Genomic DNA, 23,690 nt, shown 5'->3' on the forward strand with positions numbered 1-23,690 from the left:
TTACAGTTATCAAATAGCAATGAAAATAATTTTATGGTTGGAGGTCACCACAGCATGAGGAACTGTATTAAAAGTTCACAGAATTAGGAAGGTTGAAAACCATTGGTTTTGATTGTTGAGACTATTGCCTTCTAAATCATTCAAACACTCAGCATTTACCCACAAAGGCCAAGTTATAGGGAAGAGAGCAGATGACGCATATAATTGTAGATTATTCTTTCCGGAAGTAGAATGTGCTGGACAACTGAACCTATGGTTTTTGTTGATCCAGGGCACCTCTCAACCAAGTCAAAACTGCTTTACTTCTATGTTGCTTGGTTTACATCAGATATTTTTCTAAGTCTATAATGTAAATTAATTCATATAATTTTTGAAAACTTCATCTGATGGAGGGGCTGGTATTGCATTATTCTGACTTTACCAATAAGGAAAGTGAAACAGAAACGATAGTGTACAAATAGATTACAATTTGAATCTAGGCAGGCTGGCTCCATGGTCTGAAATTCTAATCATAACATGAGCTAGAAGAGAGTAAAACATAAGACTGTCCCACTCCTTTCTTATTTTGGAGAAATAAAATATCATTGGAATCAATGGAAAAATAGAAAAAAATAAATGTCTAATTTTTTTAAAATTCTTTAATCATTTTTTACACTCCAGTCTTTATTTCCCTCCCAGTCCACCCTCTGACTGTTCCACATCCTATACCTCCTCCCCAGTCTCCAAGAGGATCTCCCCAATTCCCCATTCCCACCCCACCAGACCTTCCCATTCCCTGGGGCCTCCAGTCTCTCGAGGGTGCATCTTCTCTGACTGAGTCCAGATCAGGCAGCCCTCTGCTGTAGATGTGTTGGGGGCCTCATATTCACTGGTATATGCTGCCTGGTTAGTGGCTCAGTGTCTGAGCAATCTTGGAGTCCAGGTTAGTTGAGACTGCTGGACTTCCTATAGGGTCACTCTTCTTCTTGATAAACAGACTAATAACTACTTCTAAGTACAAACTCCTATGATACTTATAAAAATTACCAAAAATATATCATATATAGTTTTATATCGGAAGATAGACTACTCAAAACCCAGTGCAAATACAAAAAAGGAAGAAAATGGCTCTAGGATGAGATGGGATGTACTATAGGTTATTAGAATAAATTAAAAACACACCAAAAGCCAAACCAAATGGCAGCAATGATCCATATCATATTTAAACACTATTGGGCTTTATTTGTTAAGGCTATGTCCAAAGTAATCAATAATGACTAAAAATAACTTGAATTGTAATGAACTGACTGATAATAAAAATAGGACTATCTATAGATAAAGATAGCTAGTATCATGCATATATAATAGATAATGTTCCCCAAGAGAAAGAAAAGCTAAGTTGAGTACTGATGAGATTCAGACAAAATAAAATAAAATAAAATAAAATAAAATAAAATAAAATAAAATAAAATATTCAACTATCTTTTAAAAATAAAGGCAGCATATCTTTTTATTGAGTTCAAATGTGTGCTAGGATAGTTAGATTTGTTGTAAGTTTAATAGAGTTTATCTCTCTTTGACCTAGATTGGTTGCAATATTTTCCATCTTCTTTATGGTCTGAAAAGCAGATATTGAACAGTTGGTTTGTTTATGTATTCCATCACTATAGAAATGTACATTTTCAATTTGTATAGCTATTTTTGTAATACATGAATCATGTGTGTGTGTGTGTGTGTGTGTGTGTATTTTAGTGCTGGGGATCAAATCCTGGTCCTGGTACATAATAGGCAAGCACATCTTTCACTTAGCTATAGGCCCTGATCCAAAATATATTTTTAATGACTCTCCTCCATATGTATGCTTAAATAGGCTTACTCAATTTTAACTCATGCCTGCAGTTATGCCTTTCACTTGCTGTTTGAGAGTCTGTCTATGTCATGGGTCTTTTCAAAGGCCCATTTAAGACAACGCCAACTCCACGATATGTCTGTCAGCTTCTGCTCTTAATTTTTATTGCTTCCCCATGTGTTTCACAAAAGTTCTGGCTTTTGTGGGGTGGGGTGGTTTAGTTAATTTCTTGAATTGAATATTGAATTTGTTTTCATTCCTTTCTGATTAATACTAAGAGCGTTTAAGGCTACAAAATTTCTTTTTCCCCTCTTGGATGTGTCCCATAGCTAGTGATGCAGTTACAAAATTGAAATTGTCTAAAACCGCAATTTCTATCTATCCAACAACACAAAATATATTTAAAGGTGTACAGTTAAATTTTAGAATGGCTAAGCATTCTGCTTACTTGTTCCTCTTTACATGTTATTCCTTAATTTTGCTTCAATATGGAGAGGGTATTGAACATGTACAAGTTATGTTCTGAAACATTTGCAAGATACGTTTGTTTCCTGATTTATAATCCATTCTAAAAGTCCTATGTATGTTTATAGGTCTATGTAAATTATCACATTTGCCAGCGTCAGCTCTGCTCAGGTCAGGTTTAGGCAATCATGTTGGTGAGACTTTATGGGTATAGCCTTATGTATGACATTTCTAGAAGACACATAGCTTTTAATTCAGTTGTAAATTTTCTTTTTTTATTGTAGTTTAAGATTCTATGTGTATTCTGGTTAAACGTTTTCATGACAAATTTTCCTATTCAAACACTTTCTGCTTATACTTTATATCTCATTCTCACATCAAAATATATATTTACTTAATTAGAATATGATTACACCATAACTCCTTTCAGTTTTTACCTTTAATATAATCTTTCAGTCACTCTCAAACTCATGGGCTTTTTTCTTTAATTGGTTTGATCACGTGTATACATAAATACAGTGGCACACAAGTATAGCCTACTGAACTATATACATGATGACAGGAATGACTGTTTGGAATTGGATAACCAACTAAGGGCCTCAGTTCTGAGGACGACTTTCCTCCCTCTCTTAGCAGCCATTATTTGACTGCAGTTCTTGATCAGGGGTGGGGTCTGACGAGAGTTCATCTTTCCACAATAGCTATCACTGTTCACATCCTGTTTCTCCATCCTTATTGCTGAGTTATGGTGTGTGTTATCTTCCATATCTAGGAGACATGATCCTACAGCAGATTTCCTGTTTCTCTGTCTCTTACCATCTTTCCACTCTCTCTTCCATGATGTTTTCTAAGCCTTAGGAATAGTTGGATTCAAGATGTATCCATCTGGGAACCTTGGGATCAATTTTTCTTTGCATTTTGACCAGTTAGAGTGTTTTGTAGTGGTCTCCACCTGCTGCAAAGAGAAGCCTCTTTGATGAGCGGTGAGAGATACACTTCTATCTGGCCATAAAGGATAAGTATCTAAAACGTAATTAGGAATTATGCTGGTTTAGTAAAGTGGTAGATTTTTCCTTAAGTTCTATGAATAAAGCCTGTTTTTCTTCCCAGTTCCCCATTCTTTCAGTTCATCTCTGCATCTCTACCTCCTATAGTCCCTTTCTACTTTTCTAGTTTCTATGTTTCTCCAGGCTACAGATTCCCATCTGAAGACTTGGAGCTAGGATTCTCAGATGATCAAGAATGTGTGATCTTTATTATTTATAATTTTTTTCTGAGATAGGTACTCATTTTACTTATTGAGAGATGTTCCAGTCTTAAGTTACCTGACATTACTGGTTTGATCAAGAAATTCTATATGCAGATACTAATGGTTGCAGTATTCTATCAATATTAGTAATAGACGTAATACAAGCAAAACAGAGAATTAGTCATTTTGTGCCATGCCAAGCATTGGCACTTGTTTTCCCTCTCCTCTCACTGACTGCATCAACTTGTTCTCTGGCATTGACTAATTATTGGTCTTGTTTCATAGTGGCAGTGTAATAGAATTATAAGGTTGAAAGCTTTTCCAAGAATACAATGTCTGGACGTTATAGAGTTAGCTATCTAAAGGAGAGCTGAAGACCCCAGACTTAAATTGGTAGCAATTAGGACACTCCAGATGGAGAGAGTAGATAAAGCTCTCTCTTGGTATAGGGATGAAAAGTCAAGGTGCCTACTTCAGAAAGATGAATGTGAAAATGGAAGCCTTTTAGACAAGAAAATATGAGGTAAGGTAGAGAAGTCTATGGGGCTGAATCTCTTGGAATTCCCAGAGGAGAAAACTAGTCATGGAGGAAACTAGAACACTAACTTGTATATAATTGCCCAACTTTTTATTTATCATTGAAATTTCTTTGAAAGTCTCTACCCACTTCAGCTATACTAGGAAAATTATGGTCCCTTTGTTCAAGTGCAAATAGGACTATAATTTGTTAAATCAGAACACATTTTACAAATTACATTTTACAAAACACATTATAGGTCTTACAATGAGAAATTAATTTCTGAGGTGGCTACCATTTTTTCCTGACAGTTTTGGCCCTATTACAGGTGGTGTGTGCTCATATAATTTGTATGGTCACCATCATTCTTAAACAAATTGAGTATTATTATATTTATTAAAATCACAGCCAATACTGGTGATGAACATAGATATAATGAATATTTGAGTGGAAATTCAGAATTCTATCTGTTGATACTTTGTTCTTTGACCTACAATGCATACATTTAATAAAAAACATTTATCATTAATTTACCAATATTTCTTCAAAAATATTAAGTGGGGCTGGAGAATCATTTGGTGGTTAAGATCACATGTTGGTCTTGAACAGGAGCTGGGTTTGATTCCCAATATCCACTGATGATCCAGAACCATCTATAGTTCCAGTAACAGGGGATCCAAAACTCCTTTTTGACCTCCACAGGCATCAGGCAAGCATGTGTGCACATATACACCTGCAGAAAAAATGTTTATGCACTGAAAATAAATCTGCCTAAGACCTGAGCAAGGATGACACCAGCAGAGATTCTAGCATGGTAGAGGGGAGACTTATGGGAACCCAATGAGAGACAAAGAACTGTAGACAGCATAGGAAAGGTGGGAGCAGGATGAATAGTGTACCCTGAGGAACAGCCTCCATATTGGTTATTCAATATACACGTGGTCACTCTTGAGATGATATTCAAGTAATTAATTTGTCATATTGGGCAAGCTTAATTTATATGTTTAAGAATATATGTATATATAAATATATTCATACATATGTGTGTATACACACATATATTCTTTTTTATGCTATTTTTTCTTTATATTCCTCTTTTACTTTACAGGTTTTCTAGGGTTACATTAGTCCACCAAATATACAGAATATTTTTCCTGCTTTAAATTCTGATTAGAAACATCTTTTCTTCCATAAAGCCCTTCCCAAACAGCACTTTTAATCAGATTTGGTTACAGGGCAAAGAGTTGCCAGAGAATGTGTTTTAATATTCTTCCTACTGTACTATACTTTCACAGATAGAAGTGTACAAGTGTCTACATTTAAAAATCCTTTAAAATTATTGGATTACTAAAAATTTATTCAAACAAATAAGTCCCAAAACTATTAACTGATTACATGTAAAAATGAAATTTCCTTATATTTAAAGATTGTTTTCATCCACAGTAAATGTAAAATATAATATATAAGACCATTTTCAACACAGATTAAAATCCCGTATTTATTTATTTAGGCCTAATTTTGGTAATTAATCACACATATATTCTTATATATGTGTGCATATACACATGCATACATGCACATATGTAACAACAATTAAAGAAATAGAGACTAATAAATTTGAAGGAGAACAAGGGTTGAATGGTAATGGTATAGGGAGGAATGGGAAGAAAAGAATGTTATGTTTTATTTTGAAAAGATAAAAAACAATTCTTTGACAAACATATATCATGCCAGATTCAAATACTATAAAACTAAAAGTATGCTACAGAAAATAGCATAAATAAATGTAATTGTCTTTCATATTTTTAAATTTTCTAACACTGTTTTCAGCAAAATATAACTTCACATACACACACACACACATAATTGTATTGTGAAGTCTTCTTTAAAAGACACACTACGTTTGAAGATAGACTGCATCAAAATAAAGAGTGGGGCAAATTTTATGTAATAGAGATCACTAAGAGAATTAAATGGTCACAAAATTAAATAAACAGTTGTTATAATTGGAAAAAAGAAAGAAAACATTAATTTTGTATATATCAATCATAAGGATACAAAAGCACATGGCAAGATGATAAATATTAACCTAATTATAGCAAAAATTACATTGAATATAAATAGTTGCATCATTTAAAAGATATTAGCATTTTGTCTAAAGATGTAAAAATAGTAACAGCAGTAAAAACAATTGACAAACTTTTGAATACTTTTATAAAGTGGACAGTTTCTTGGCTAGCTATGGTGTTTAATCCTGGAGTCATGAGTCATGACCTTGCATATGGGACATCCTTGATATTACAGGAAACAAGAAAGAAATGAGAAATTTCTTAAGAGAAATTTTGAGCATTTAAACATATTTATCTTACTCTGAATGCAAACATACTATGAGTCAAGAAAAGATAATTAATATTCAATTGGTAATAACAGTGTTATTTTCTTCACTCCCCAATTCTACTCCTCTCTGGGGAACTGTGCTGAGAGATAGGTGCACACTGAACGAGCATAAGGAAGATGTCCTTCACAATAAAGGAGAGAGAGAGAGAGAGAGAGAGAGAGAGAGAGAGAGAGAGAGAGAGAGAGAGAGAGAGAGAGAGATGTCTATCCCAGAAAGCAAACATTAGGATCCCAGGTTTGTTAAACCATTTTATCCTTTCATTGAGACTAAAGATACCAGTCTACACTATCTAACTTTCCAAGTTCATTCCAATAATCCAGTATTCTTCAAAGTTTGCTCAGAAAATTGTAGTCATGCAGACATGTGAAAGTATTCATTTCTGACACCACAGCTACACAGAACAGGGAAGATGCCAAAAAACATTAGCCTAAGCTTTGAACACAATGCAGTCTCTCTTTTGCAACATTGGGGAAATGACAGAGAGAAACACAGAAAGTTGGGTCTTCAGCAACAAGGGTGTCAGGATTTGGTGCATATCGAGTGGGCATATGCATTTTGGGTGGGAGCAATGTTGATTTTGTTACAGCTTACAACTTTATGCATGTGTTAAGGTTCATGAACCTGTACTAAAATTAGGCAATTTTACTATACATGAATAAGGCTCAAATAACTACCACAAAGAGTGCACAAAGCAAGTATTATATATTTTATTTAAACTGTGTTTGTTTATAGTTTGAGAATTTCATGTGATATATTTTACTGTATTTTTTACCCTTCCCTAATATTCCCAGATCCTCTATCTCCCTACCCAACTAATTTCATATTCTTTCTCTCGCTTAAAGTCAAAACAATGTCTCATTTGTGTCAGTCAACTGTGCCTGTATTGGAGGGTACCAGTAGGTGACAGAGCAATACTACTTCATTGAATTAAACAGACATGTGCTAAAGACAGTGGCTTAGTTTTCACAGTTGTGGCACAAGGAATGCTGCTTAGAGCAAGCATGTCCTGCTCGCAGAGGCGCTATTTACACAATGGAATACCACTCAGCTATTAAAAACAATGAATTAATGAAATGCTTAGGCAAGTGGTTGGAACTAGAAAATATCATCCTGAGTGAGGTAGCCCAATCACAAAAGAACACACATGATATGCACTTACGCACTTATCGATAAGTGGATATTAGCCCAGAAGCTCAGAATACCCAAGATATAATTCACAGACCATATGAAACTCAAGAGGAAGACCAAAGTGTGGATGCTTTGGTCCTTCTTTGAAGGGGGGACAAAATACCCAAGAGAGAAGACACAAAGGCAAAGTGTGAAGCAGAAACCGAAGGAAAGGCCATCCAGAAACTGCCCCACCTGGGGATCTATCCCATATACAGTTTCCAAACCCAGACAATATTGTAGATGCCAGTAAGTGCTTGCTGACAGGAGCCCGAGATAGCTGTCTCCTGAGAGGCTCTGCTAATGCCTTACAAATACAGAGGGGGATGCTCTCAGGCAACCACTGGACTGAGCACAGGGTCCCCAATGGAGGAGCTAGAGAAATGACTCAAGGAGCAAAGGGGTTTGGAGACCCATAGGAGGAACAACAATGTCAACCAACCAGAGCCCCCCAGAGCTCCCAGGGACTAAGCCACCAACCAAAGAGTACAAATGGAGGGACCCATGGCTCCAGCCACATACGTAGCAGAGGATGGCCTTGTTGGGCATCAATGAGAGGAGATCCCCTTGGTCCTGTTAAGGCACAGTATAGGGGAATGCCAAGTGAGGAAGCAGGAGTGGATGGGTTAGTGAGCAGGGGGAGAGAGGGGATGGGATATGGGGTTTTCATATGGGAAGCAAGGAAAGGGGATAACATTTGAAATATAAATAAATTATCTTAAAAAATGAAACCTCAGGTCTTCTAGCTGGTGATGGTGTCCCAGAGCAGATAAGGCGTGGTTCAGAAATACAGAAATGATCCTGTTTCATATTTTCAATAACTTTAAAGAATCCTGTGTCGATAGCTGTTCCAACCTGAATACTAGCATTTATGTAATATTTTAGAACTATTTTAACATGTTTTCCAAATGTAATGTGTCCTTTTCTTTGTATATTCCAGTTTTTCTCATTTTGATATTATATCATATATGGTCTCAGTGAATAATAACTTCTTATATTTGTCATGAAATGTCATCCTCTAGTTTTATTTTGTTAATACATACCTTGGTATTATTTGACTTTTTGTTGCATCTGACAAATTTAAATAAGGTGCACAGTAACAAAATATTTTTCAGGTGTTGGGGATGCAGGCCACATAAAGCCATTCAAATACATTAGAATTCAAATACATCTTAGAATGTTTCTAATATGAATTGATGTCATATTAGACCACATGTGCTTGATGTCATATATGGTGAATTGCCACTAGAATGGAATTGTAAACACAGAATAATAATTTAAACTTTTTGACACATAAACTAAGCTATAAATATTTAGCCTTCATTAATTGCACTCTCTTAGTGTTGAATTCTTCTTGTACAAACTCTTAAATTTTATTTTTGGAAAAATATAGATAAGATAATACATATCATGTTTATAGTATATTTTATGTTAACCCATTTTTGATTAAAGCCTTCATTATACATTGTATATAATCAAATGTTTAAATGTAACAGAAGGTAAAGTTTGCTGGGCCACATTTTTTCCATTGACTGCAAGAAACAAAATTGATTTCCTCATGTATGATACAGTCAGTGATTTCTTATGCAGTTTAAATTTTTATTGTAAGTTCTATCATGTGCCATTAATAAGGACCAGGAAGTAAAGTGTTTCTTCCATGACAGAAGCATGATTTTGTTTTATTTTTACATGACAGAACACTCAGATTAGATGATTCTTCCTCTCATATAAATACTTTACCAGTCTGAATTTCTAAATAAACAACACCATGTATTTGTAGGCAATGGTTGCTTCTTTTCTACTTTTTAATATTTAGTACAACAAAAATTTTATAAAGGATTGGGCTGTAAGCATAAAGTATACACAAATTATGTGACAAATTTTACTATCATACAAGAATTATTTTAAGTGTTTATTATCAAGAGAAATTAGTTCTAGTTTTTATTTAAGTTTGGATAAATCAAAAGAGAAAAGGAAACATGGCAGATAAGGTGAGCTTCTTCAGCAGGTGTACTCTTCTGGGAAATCTTCCAGAGAAAGAAAGGATAATGGATGCCAAGAAAGAAAACGATGAAGAGTGGGTTATGGGATTGCAAGAGAGCTTAGCCAAGAAGCACATGAGGAAAGCACAAGAATCACACAGCCAAAGGAAAAGCTGAGATGCCTAGCATGGCGAAGAAGCAATTCCTTAAAGAGCAAAGCCTGGACAGGTGCCTGACTTGGGTAGTGGGCTCATTGCTGGTTCCCTTTGTTCATGCACCAACTTGATTTATGTTTTATTGTCCCTAGATATCAAAAGCTAGTGAAAAAAGAGTTACCTTTCCCAAGAGAGAAAAATACTAGAGGCCAGAGAAATTAGAAAGAGGAAGGTGACTAAGGGACTGGGCTTCCATGAGATGCTGCAGACTTGCAGATGAGTTTAGCAGTTGGGCTCGTAACAAGGACCTTGTATTTATAGTGATGCAGCTGGAGGCACAAGAGCCTGGGGATTGAGAGGGTTTTAGGGATGGAAACGTGCACTGACAATAAGTTGGCTTGAAACTGCACTTATCTTATAGTTAATCTAACTGTCATGGATGGATCCTATTGGAATGAAAATGGCAGAATCTACTGATGAGAAGAAAAGGCTGGGGAGTACCGTAAACTGCAAGTATCCCAGGGCACAAGCCTCCCATCCCACTTGTCTGTCCAATGTTCAAAACCCATCTTGTGGTAATTCAGCATGCCAGAAATCTTCAGGTCCACTTGTGCTTTCCTAAACTCAATAGCCAGGAATGAGCTATTAACTTAGGAGCATAACAAAATTAATATGGGCTATGGATAAGCAAGACTCTGGGGGAGTCATTATCTGTCTTCCAGATGCTGGAGGCAAGGAAAGTACAGAAGTAAGTGTGCATCTTAAAATATTCATATTCTCTTGGCCCCAGTCCAGACCCTGACTAATAATTTTGAAATGCCGAGGACAGAAGTTAAACAGGCAAGTAGATCCTTGTCCACTGGGGAGCCCTTGATCAGTGCTCCGAAGACCAGCAGCGAGAAAAGCTAAGAATCTTGAACCCAGTCCAAGAACATAAAGCCCAGTGGGTCTGGGCTTGTTGCAGGTACAATGGAGGGCCGAGGTACAGTGACAGCAAAAGCCAAAGTCTAAGAGCATGGGTCGACTGAGATCCCGGGCATGTGAAAGCATAGTGCACAAGCTTAATGAAGGTCATTATTGTGAATGGACCATCAGCAATGAAGACCAGAAGACATGACCGGAAGCCCCAAGAGGATTTCTACTGCTCCTATGTAAGTGTTGAAGAGATGATGATGGTGATGGTGATGTTGATGATGATGATGATGATGGTGATGATGATGATGATGATGATGGTGATGATGATGATGATAATGAGGAGGAGGAGGAGGAAGAGGAAGAGAAGGAGGAGGAGGAGGAAGAGGAGGAGGAGGAGGAGGAGGAGAAGGAGGAGGAGGAGGATAAATGTTAAAACAAAAGAACAACGGGTCAAGGGTCAGCAGTTTGGAGTCAACCACTACCATGTTCAGGCATTTGAGAAGGTGGTCAATAGAATAATTGACATTATATTCCTGAACCTTCAAACCTTTCCTTAACTGTTATATACATATTACCAATTGCGGTTTGTGTATGAGATGCTCACCTTTGGTTAAAGGCTTGTCCCCAGCTGGTGGTAATGTTGTCCAGTATTGGAAAGTTTGTAAAATGGAGCCTAGTTGAAAGAAGTGGGTCACTGTGGATGCACCTCCAAGAATTCAGGCTGTTGCGGGTTTCCATGTCTCTACCTGTATATTTCCAGGTTGCCTTTAAGTATAAAGCTGTCTGATGCATGCTCTTCTGCTGCAGTGCACTGTCTCCAGAAACAGTAAAGCTATGTGATCATGGGCTGAAATCTTGAGCCTGTGACCCAAAGCAAATCTTAGTTTAAATTGTCACCTCCTAAGTGACACATACTTTGTTACAGAGATAGAAATATGACTGACACATCAGTTATACTGTAATTTCCCAAGAAGCATTTGTTTTTTTACTTTAATATCTTGAAACTCATTAAGGGAAATATCTGAATGTGCTGCTTACTTTTAAAGTGTCATCAATCTATTATGAAGAAGGTAGCACTTAAAATGAAGAGAGATTACTTTATAATAGAGATGGGTGGTAGAGCATATAACTTGCATATTGTTTAAATGTATGTTATATAATGCACACTCTTTCTCTTCCTCCCCATTTCTGTCTCTGTCTCTCTCTCCCCATCTGTTTTTCTGTCTCTCTTTCTTGTTCTGTCTCTCTGTCTCTCTCTGTCTCTGTCCCTCTCTGTCTCTGTCTCTTCCCTCGCCCTCTGTCTCTCTCTTCCCTTTCTCCCTGCACACCTTTCCCACCCCCTCCCCTGTCTGATTTTATCTACATTAACAAGGAATATGGAAGCTTAAGAGACAGCATTAAAGAAGCTGGCTTAGGTCTTGTTTTTCAACCCAAATCCAGGGTATAAATACTAACAATTTCAAAAATCATAATTCCATGAGGCCACAACCTTACACAAAAAGCTACAGGCAACTAAAATTCTGAAAGTAGGAGCAATAGTCTTCTCTAGGAAGGAGGACATCAACTGGTTATCCACAACAAAGTGATCATTGGTCAGCCATGAAAACATATATACAGGTAACACTGAAGACTAGTTAGATAGTTAGAAATATACATGCATACATACATAAACATTTACATGTAATAACAATTCATAAAAAAAGAAACCATGAGTTTGAAAGAGAACAAGGAGGGGTATGTGGGAGGTTTTGAAGAGGACAAAAGGAAGGTAGGAAATGCTAAGTTTAAGAGCACTTACTGCTCTTGCAGAAGACCAAGGTTAAGTTCCCAGCACTCACACGGTAGTTAAGGGATCACATATCCTCATCTGAATTTTGCTGGCAATGCATTCATATAGTATGCATGCATACATATGGATACATAAACATACACATGATTTAAATATTTATTTACTTTATTAAATAATTATTCTCTCTCTTCTTCTAGTTACTCCCATGTACCCCTGCCCTTTCTTTATCCCAAATAAATGACCTCTTTTCTTTAATTGTCCTTCAAACACACAAACACACACATACATAGCATCATCATCATCACCATCACCACCATCTTTTAAAAGTAGAGTCAAATGAGCAACTGAATTTATAATGTAGAGAAAAATAATGCTATCCCAAAGTCCACATGGAAAATTGTCACAGGTCTATTTCGGGATTGCATTTTACACTGACAGTATCCCTTATTCCTACACAGTTATAATGACACAAAGCGACTGCAAGCCTTCGTCTCAGGTAGACTACTCTCACCAGGAAGTCGAAATGAACTTTTACTGATTGTTATGTCTCACTAGCCATGCACAATGCATTCTATGAAAATTCTCTCAGGACTGTAGATGCCAAATTAACACTTTCACTTTATTTAATATATGCAATGTTTTGAAATAATCTTAAAATTATATTTTTAGAACATCAGGAAACATATATACATATATAAGAAACTAACAAAAATAGAAAAGTGAATTATCTGAATGTTCAAGAATCCATGTATTTTAAGTTCACCCTCTCTGAGAATATGAGATTAATTTTAGAAACTGATAATGTGTTGTAAATACTATACAACATCTATTATTCCACTATGTATATTTTGTGCATTGGCTGTGCAAATATAAACATCCATTCAATTTCCAAAGTCCATGATGTTCTGTGTGATGATTAACATGTCTATAAACATATGCAGTCTAATATTCTAATTATGTCATTATGTAAAACAGGGAACACCCACTTAGTTAAAATTTTCCACATATCCCTGTGCTGTGTTAATTTTCCTGATGAAAAATTCATGTAAAATGGCCTAAACCAGATTTCCCATGAAGAAGATTTTAATGATTTACAATTCCCAGATAATACCTAAAACCAGTCGTATTCATGTAGGAGAGATGTTGAGAGTGTTCTAATTTCTTCTCTCTTGCTAGGAGAAAACACTCCGACTGAAAACAAGTTAGGGGAGAACAGAAGATTTCAGTTTCCACATCCTGGTCACAGTCCATCATTGAGGGAGTCAAGGCTGAGGCTGAAGGAGAGACCCCAGAAGAACACACTTTATTGGCTTGCCCCTTTAGCTTCTACACAGCTTTCTTTCTTTCTAGACAATGCTAGATTCTGTGTCAAAAGCCACTGTAGTTGATATGAAAAGACATCCTCTGGCCGCTGGGTGCACACACGTACAGAGCACATACTCATGTGCATATAGAAAGAAAGAAAGAAAGAAAGAAAGAAAGAAAGAAAGAAAGAAAGAAATTTCCCACAGAAAGGAAAGGAAAAGGGAAAGAATTATTGTTACAAGTTTATTTGGCAATAATACACAATGATGAATATTATAATATACAATAGAATGAATTGATATGCTTAAGACCTAGAATAGATAGCTCATAGTCTTATGAAATTCCCTGAGCCTTAAATCTCTCCAAATATAACTCCTGCCCGGGCAATAGCTTCTGTCAGCATTAAAGAACAAGAATTTGGATAAAAGTCAGAATCTAGATACCTAAACAGAATTCTCATCTCCTCTCTCACAGGAAGACTAGACTTGTGGTAGTCAATTAATATGGATACTTCACAGGTGGGTAGACTCAATGCCTTTGAAGAAAACACAGCATACAAAATTGATAGAAAGATTCTACTCTTAAAGGAAGGCTACATTCCAGCAATTATGATCAACTCAAAATGAACTCAATGACATCTTTGAAGTCATTTTCTCTAATAAAGTTTTGTCAGGCCTTTTTATTTTTATTTTTTATTTATTTATATTTTTACATTACATATACTTTGTATAATATATATTATAGTTTCTGGTTTAGGGATTTTATGGTATTTCTGTGTGTGTGTTCATGTCTTAATATGTATTTTTTTGAGCTTTTTCTTTGGCCGTTTTTCTTATTCGTTTTTTCTATTCTAGTTTGTCTCTTTTTATTTTATCTCATTTCAATTTACTTTATTATTATTATTTTAGATGCCTGTTCGTATCCTAATGGAAAGAGAAAGTTTGGGGTGGTTGGGGAAATGTGAAGGGATTGGGAGGAAATAGAAGGGGAAACCATAATCAGAATATATTATATTTTAAAAAAACCTATTTTTAGAAAAAGGGAAAAATAAAAGAAAATGGTGCACCCAATGGAAAAAGTAATAGAAAATCACCCAGCTATAAATTGTTTTCTCATGCTTTGATCAGTCAAAACATGAACACAGCTGGATTTTCCAGACTACAATACTAATCAGACTGACTATACTATTCCTGCCTCAGTTTTAATAAAACAGTTGTATTTGCAGTGTGTGTATATGCAGTGTGTGTATAATACATGTCTATGTTCTACTACACATGTTGTTATTGATGGTAGATTTCTCTTATTTAGTTATTTTTAACTTTAAATATGTTTACTGTATCTTATTTCCTCTCCTCCTTCCAACTTGTCCCATATCTTGCCCCACCCAACTTCTCATCTCAAATTCATGTCTTTCTCTCTAAAGATTATTTATATATACACAAATTAATATATGAAGATACAACCTGCTGAGTATATCTAGCGTTGCTTGCATCTATACATTTTCAGGGCTGACCACTGGGCATTAGAGAAGAATGAAGGGGCTCTTCCCTGGGAAGGGCCGCTGACTCCTCTCTTCAGCACCATTGGTTGTCAATGGCTTTTTACCATGGGTTCCCTCTCATTTGTGGTTCTGAGCTCTGAGTGTCCAGACATGAGTATATGACTCAGTAAGTGCAAAGAACAGGAAAGTAAAGAGGAACTGTGAGGAGAGAAGTGCTCTAGAGAGGAGAGCAGCATGCGACAGGTACTATAAAGGAAAACTGGAAAACAAGAGTGAATATGTTGAGGGGGCGATAAAGAATTCTGGGACATTTGAAAGGCCATAGGAAATTTTATTATTATATAATTTACATTAGTTACATATAACATATAGATAATCATAAATAAATATGCACATATAAAAATGAAGCTATGTCACTTAAGGTGATGTCCCCATGATGAAAAGACTATTAAATGAAAACCCAAGTAGCTTCCTTTCAGATCTTTGGTCAGAGCAGTTCAAGAAACTCTGACAACATAAGCTGTTGCTGTTGCCCTGGGTTACCTATCATGAGTTGAAAGTACTTCTCTTTTTTTAAAAAAAAATTGATTGATGTGTATGTGTGTGTTCCTAGGCTAATGTATGTGCACCATATGTGGGCATGTGCCTGCAGAGGCAAAAATAGGACCCTGGGTTCCTTGGAAATACCACTCCATGTGGTTGTGAGCCACCAGGTGGGTACTGAGGACAGGTCCACTGGAAGAGCAGCAAGAGATCTTAACCCTGAGCAGAATTTCCAATCTTGCTATTTATTTCTCTCAAGGCTGTCACCGAATTCTCTAGAAAACCTGTCTAACTCTCCTCGACCTAGGCATCAAAATGTAATTTAGGAGTTCTCCACTGTTTTTGAAAACTGGCTGGAAAGGGACTTAAATCTTCACACAAAGATTCGACCCAACCATATCTATAGCTCTGCCCCCTTCGTGTTGTTCCTCCAGCACTGTGTACATGTGTCTGTGAGCAAATGCAATTATTTGAAAAATTCTAAATCTGCTTAATATTCAAGCAGAAAGTTAAAGTGCATAAACAAAATGGCAAAGGAGGGAATGCACTGTTTGAGGAATAGAATATGAGGAAATTTTTGGTGGATACCATTTTACAGAATGAAGCAGAAAAATTAATCCTGATGACCAAACCACAAGAATGGTCATTCTGTAGTAACATGTTTCATGCCACTACACAATTACTTTCTGGACACTCTTTTCACATCCATTTTTTTCCTAAATTTTTGTCACTTACATCAGTGTTATCCAGGAAAGCATTTATGATGAAGTAAACTGAGGCATAGCTGATAGAGCCTGTCAACTGTAACAAATGTATCAGGAAATAACTTTGCTTTGAAAATCATTTTTTTTTATTTCTAGATTGTTACAACTTTAATTCTTTCTTTTCAATCTATGAATTTTGAATGGTTGAGTTAATTTTTATTTTCTTGTGTTTTTCTCTAGTGTTTAACTTCTGTGAACTGTATGACTGCTATTTGGAAATGGCTATTTTGTCTCCTAGTTATATTGTAAATAATACATTTATCATGCATTTAGTAAATGTCAGGCATTTGAATTATTTCTCTTTTTCCTTTCAACAACTTTTTGTGGTCAATGCTGTTGTTACTTCACCAAACAGGAAAATTAGCTGGAGAAGAGTGACAAATTCATTGTTACACTGTTAGAACATGGTGAGACCACAATTAAAACTCTGAGTTGCTTGATTCGAAACACCATTACAAGCTACTAAAGAGTAGTCAAGTTTTCCTTATCCCACTTAAGTGATTCCTCTGCAGGGAAAAGCTGCAGTGGGTAGACTTAACTTCACTATTAAGAGTCATGTTCTAGGTATTAGGAATGAGTGCTATGTCTGAGGTTTGTGGGTCACAATGTCTGAAAGGAAGACTGCCCATGGCCACGTTTGCAGTTCAAGATGAACTGCATCTGCAAGGCTGAACATCATCTAGCAAGCATAAAGATGTATTTAATATAAAATTATCATGACACAGGGAACTTCAGAAACAAAGACTAAAAGAAATGAAGAATATATTATGGAAAGTTGTACCCAAAATATGATTGAAAGACAGGTGAAATTATCTAAGAACAAACTTGAAAAATAAGTAGTTCTGTTCTCAACTACCAAGAATCCTATTTTTGGTTACCACATTTTTTAACTCCAAGACTTTGAAACAAATAATCTTCTAAAGTCAGAAAGTATATTATTGATCACACAGTAAACATATATTTCTATTATTTTTCCTGTTTCCTGCTCAGAATCAAAGACATCAACACTCCTATTTGACAATCTGAGTCCTTTGCAGATCAGTAGTAAGGACTTGGAGGGTGTTTGGAAATGTAGCTTTCTTAACAGCACTGCCATAAAAATTGTGTATTCTTCATAAGTAAATTTAAATATCCTAATGTATATATATATATATATACATATGTATATATATATATATATATATATAAACTTAAGAAAGAGGTTTGTATTAATAACAAAATTTTTAGCAGAAAAAAATCAAAAACATCATGTAAATACTTAACACTTAAAAAAAAGTAATAAGACACTTTATGTTCTGTTTTTCATACCACATCTTCAAAGTCTACTGCGCATCTTTTAAAAAATTACCAAGTTTCCAATTCGCAGCAGCTAATTTCAAATATTCCATAATCCTATGACACTTTGGACTTCCATACTAGAAAACATGGGTCTACATATATTTAGCTACAATTGACACTCTTAAGTGAATAATAGGCAAAATAGGGATTCCTTGTAACTTCCCGCAGTTACATCAAATAGGTTACCTGGAAGGGTAGCTGGGGATGTATGGGAAGGGGGCAAGAAGAGACCAAGACAACAGCTGTTCAAAGTCTCAAGGTTTAATGGAGGATTCAGAATTTAAAGCTTCAGGCAAGATCCCTCCCCCAAATTCCAGGCTGTGTTCAGGGGAACTGGTCTGACTGTTCACTGGGCATTGCCACCACTGCTTAGGTGGCTGGGCAGGTCACCTGCCTAATCCAGGAATTTGTAGATCTAGAAGAACAAGGAACTTCACCTTGGTCTGAGCGCTCTACCCTAGGTGGGAGGGGGATTATAGCTAACACAAGTCTGGAATTCCTGCTCAAGGTCTAGGAAGGGAAGGCACAATTCTTGGTATAACTTTTATATGGAATTTCCCCTACAAATTCATCTGAATGCCTGGTCCCCAAATGGTGATGCTATTTTGAGAAGCTGTGGAACTTTTAAGAAGTGGGCCCTACTTGGGCTACCTGGGGGACAATTGCTACTGGGAGATAAGACTAAGCATTTGCAGCCAAGTTGCGCTTCTAGTCTCTCCAATCTGCAAGAGATGTGAAAGGTGAAGATTCATCCTCCCCAACTGTGATGGGTGATAGCCCCGCAAATTATAAACCAGAATAAACCCTACCTACTTCACACCTAGTTCAGATATAATGAATAAAGCATCTTAGAAATAAGGGAGGTGCATCCTAGGACTCTAGATGTAAGAGAACATGGGACTAGAAGTCTCTTTGGATTGTCATTAGTGTCATTCCTCATACTGCCTAATGGCTCCCACTCTAAGGCTGGTAAAATGATCAACAACCCTTAAAATTGCATAGATATTCGAGGCTGCCCTGCCTCAGAGCATGGAGCTGGCAGGCACCAGTAATATGAACAAATATGTGATAGAGAGATAGAAACATGGAACAGAATATGCACTCTGTGAGGGGCAGAACTGGAGACACAACTACAATGGTGAGGACCAGGCTGATTTGAGTGACCTGCACTGCCACCTGAGGCCATAGAGATGCTGGGGTCCATGTTCCCACTGATGACCATGTCTGGGTTTGAGGTCCTCCTGAAACTGTGGTGTGCCACCTGAAGCCATGTAGATGTCCATGGGCCATGTCACAGGGTGGGAGCAGGGGAGGGATACTAATCTGAGGGTCCTGGGCAGCCACCTGAAGCCATAGTGATGTCAGGATTTCTGCTGACACTGAGGGGCATGCCTACATTTGAAGTCCCACTGCAACTGGGGTTTGTTTTGATGTCCATGATATGTGTTTCCAATGAAGGCCATGCTGTGGGCTATGCTTCTGCTGGATACCATATTGATGTGAGTGATCTGCATTGGCACTTAAGGCTATGGTGATGCCCTTGGTCCAAGTTGCCCCTGACAGCTTGACTATGTCTGTGGGACTGTTGCATTCAGGGACTGTAGTCATGGTCTGTGCTATCATGATAAACAATGTGGATATTCTATACTCATGATCTGAGCTCCTACTGACACTAATATTCAAGAAAGCTACTTTTGCTGTGAGAGGGATGATTTCAGGTATGTCATTGGGAAAGAGAGACATGGAAAGCTTCTGTGACAACTACAGCTCCCTCCCCCAGTAACAACCAAAAGAGAAGCCATCAAAGAAAAGTGTGATAGGGATGTTCTCTGCAATTGGTGGCTTCTGACAGGGTATAGTGGGTGGGGAATGACTCAGTTTCATGTAAGGGAGAGGCCACTGAGAGTCTAATCACCCTCCAGTGAGTATATATATTTGGAGCCATTTGCCAAGGGGAATCAAGGTGGATCACAGTCTATTGGCAGATTTCTTGACCTACTGAGGCATGGAATGATAAGAGGAAGCATACTTGAGGCTCAAGGCAAGGGGATAAAGATTGTATTGACCTTGGTGGAGGGAATAGGGAAGCTTTAGGATTGGAACAAATGTCTTATGTGTATACTTGAGCATTGTTTCTGTTAGTTTGAAGCTTTGCTTCCCATGGTATTATGTAATATAAAAAGGCTATGAAAAAATATACTCACTGCTGGCATGGTATTGACCTACAGCACTCCTGTATCTGTCTCTTGCATCTTTTTACTGACTTTCCTATCGTTAATCCTCACTGCCCCCTTCAGAAGACTGCTTGAATTCAGACTGAGGGGGATAGTACATATATAGATAAAATAAATTGGACTTGATCTTTTTCATTTTTCTTTATTATATTTTGGGGGTCTCAATATTTTCAGAATATTTATTTTAGCCAGTGAAGTATGTTTGTTTGTAGACAACATACAGTCATATATATATATATATATATATATATATATATGTGTGTGTGTGTGTGTGTGTGTGTGTGTGTGTGTGTATTTATATATATGTATAAATATATATTTTATACATGTATATATATGTGCATGTATACACACATACATGTATATACACATATATAGTATGTATATCATATAAAATATATGTGACATATAACACTCATATATAGCATGTATATGTATATGTGTATATATACATGTATGTATATATGTGTACATATATACATGTATCTGTATACATGTATATAATACATATGCACATATAATATACATACATATATATATGTATGTATATATGTATATAATGAAATCAGTCTGTGCATTTGCATTGAAGAGTTAAAACTAATTATATTCAGGGATACTATTAAAATTTATATGCCAATTTCTGTCATTTGCTATCTTTGCAATGTCTGTTCCTTTCCTGGTTCCCATTTACTTACTAACTTTATTTGCTTGTCACTGTGACAAAATATCTGACAAGACAAACTTGATGGAGAAAGGGTTTATTCAGGCTCACAGTCTGAGGTTTGCTGTGTGACTTTTGCTGAGGACATGTGAACAAACTTTTAGTCATCTCAGACTGTCATCCAAGGAGAGACTAGGTAAATAATTCATCCCAAGCAAGCTTGTTGAAGCAGTGAGTTTATTCTCATTAGTTACAAAGTGCAGATAGGGAGGGGAGGGGTTCCTTATAGGAGCGTGGGTGACTCAAAGGCAGCTGCATCCCTGATGAGCTTCTCCTAGTGTGGGTGATGACTCATGTGATGGATAACCTCCGTGGTCAACTTGACTACATCCTGCCGTAACTAAAATCCAAGCAGCTGGGCACAACTGTGACTGACTTTTTTCTCGATTGGATTATTTGAGACTCACCCTAAATCTGGATCATTTGAGGTCAGAAGTCCATCTTTGAATCTTGGCCACAGCTTCTGGAAGCAGTCCCTGTAGAAGGACATGGAAGAAGAGACATTTTCATTTTTGCCTGCTTGCCCTCATTCTCACTGAAGATCATCTATCCTGTTCCTGGGACACCCCTTTGTGGATGTTCAAACTCACATTTTGAGGACTCTGATACAGACCAAAAACTGGCAGATCTCTAAGACTTCCCAAGACTTCAGCACCAAATTGGGAGTACTAAGACATCCAGTCCCGAGGACTGAACAACTGCCAGATCCTCCTTGGGTTTTCTATCAGGAGACAGCCAATGTTAGACTACTTGGATAACAGCATGAATGTGTGTGTGCGTGTGCATGTGTGTGTGTGTGTGTGTGTGTGTGTGTGTGCGTGTGCATGTGCGTGTATATATGCGTGTGTGTGTGTATGTATGTGTATATATGTATATCTATATATCTCTATCTATCTATCTATCTATCTATCTATCTATCTATCTATCTATTACAACTAATAAAACCCACATTCCTGGGTTCTAATTCTTTAAATAATAGCAGATATTTCCTCACCATGGCTTCTGATCTCACATGCCAGAGATATTTTCCTGATTTACACTATTAGATATATTTTTTTCTGTGAAATGGGCCTTAAATTCAAGTGGAAAGTGCACACATAGCAATCATGGCAATATTACATCAGTAGGCATATCTTGCCTAGTCTGTTGGTAGTATAGTACATGGTGTTCATAACCAAGCAAGATTACCAGTGAAAAATTATCTCCAGAAACCTGCATAGTGCCTATGGAAGTAAACTAGGCAACAGAGAGGGAGCCTTCAGCTCAGTCCAGGGCTGATTTCCCTCTGTCTAATAAAAAAGCCAGGGGTAATTCTTTTTCAATATGGACTTCTCATCTAGATCTGGCATGCGATCCATAATTAGTAGCAATTGCCTATATGGTTTTGGGGATTTCCCGCCTCTCTGATGAATAACTCATAATGCTTTGTGTATCAAAAGTTTATTTAACAACATTGTTGTTTCTAGACATACCTTTTGAAGATAAGCAACTGCTTTTAACATGTGGACAGGGTCTCTAAAAACTTCTCTCCACCTGGGAAAGGGACGGTTGGTTTTCTTTAATGGTAAGACCCTTGGTAGGTAGAACACACACCAAACTAAACCCTTCACCCAAGAGTAATTGGATAGCACACACCGAACTCAATGGAAGAAAGAAAGAAAAAACATTGGAAGATGAGTGAGTGATGTGAGGGTGGATCTGAGTGAGTTGGAAGGGGATGAATATAATCAAAATTCCTTGTATGAAATTAATGAAGTAATAAAATATTATTAAAATAGCATAAATACTTTTAATTTTTAATTGAAATATAATTATATCTTACCCCTTCCCCATTCTCCTTCTAGTCCCTCCCATTCTCCTGTGACTCCCTGTCAAATTCATGGCCCCTTCTCTTTTGTTTTTGTTACATGTATATGTAAATGCCTAGATTTATGAATACAACCTGCTGAGTCTGGTTAGTGTTGCCTATGTGTATATGATTTCAAGGTTGACCTCTTCTTACTAGATAAACAGTTAGGGGCTCATCCTTAGGAAGGGCTCTTTCTCCTGCTTTCCTCATTCCTTGTTGGTAGTTCCTTGTCTAAAGATGGGGATCCATGAGCTCCCCCCCTTCTACGTTAACATGTCTGTTGATGTCATACTTGCCCGTGTCTTGTTTAGGCAGTCGTGTTGTTGGAGTATCATGGATGAAGCTTCCTTCTCATTTCTAGGAGACACAATTTCACAGCATTTTTTTTTCTGGTCCCATGGTTCATATAGTCTCTTTTGTACTTTTTTCTAGAATGTTCTCTGAGCACTGGATGGTCATTTGTTAAAGAAAATGTGGTTTATACACAGTAGAATATTTTTTGCACCATATGGAAAAAATAAAAACATGGCTTCTGCAGGAATGAAACTGGAAATTTGTATGTGAAATGAAGTGAGCCAGACTCAGAAAGGCAAATACCATGATTTCCTTCACAAGCAGAATCTGTACTTAAAGTGTGTGTATGTGTGCACTTGTGTGTTCGTGCTTGGGTTTTGTGCTTATGTGTGTATGTGTGCCTGTGTGTGTGCTTGTGTTTACATGCTTGTGTGTGTGCTTGTCTGTGTATGTGTGTTGTGTGTGTGCTTGTGTTTATATGCCTGCATTAGTTTGTGTGCCTGCTTGTATTTGTGTATGTGTGCTTGTATATGCATGCTCATGTATGTGTGCTTGTGTGTGTATGCTTGTTTGTGTATGTGTACTTGTGTGTGTGTGTGTGTGTGCTTGTGTTTATATGCTGTGTGTTTTCTTGTGGGTGGGTGTGTATTTGTGTGTCTGCTTAAGTTTGTGTATG

Source organism: Apodemus sylvaticus, chromosome 4 (assembly GCF_947179515.1).
Source record: "Apodemus sylvaticus chromosome 4, mApoSyl1.1, whole genome shotgun sequence".
NCBI lineage: Eukaryota > Metazoa > Chordata > Mammalia > Rodentia > Muridae > Apodemus > Apodemus sylvaticus.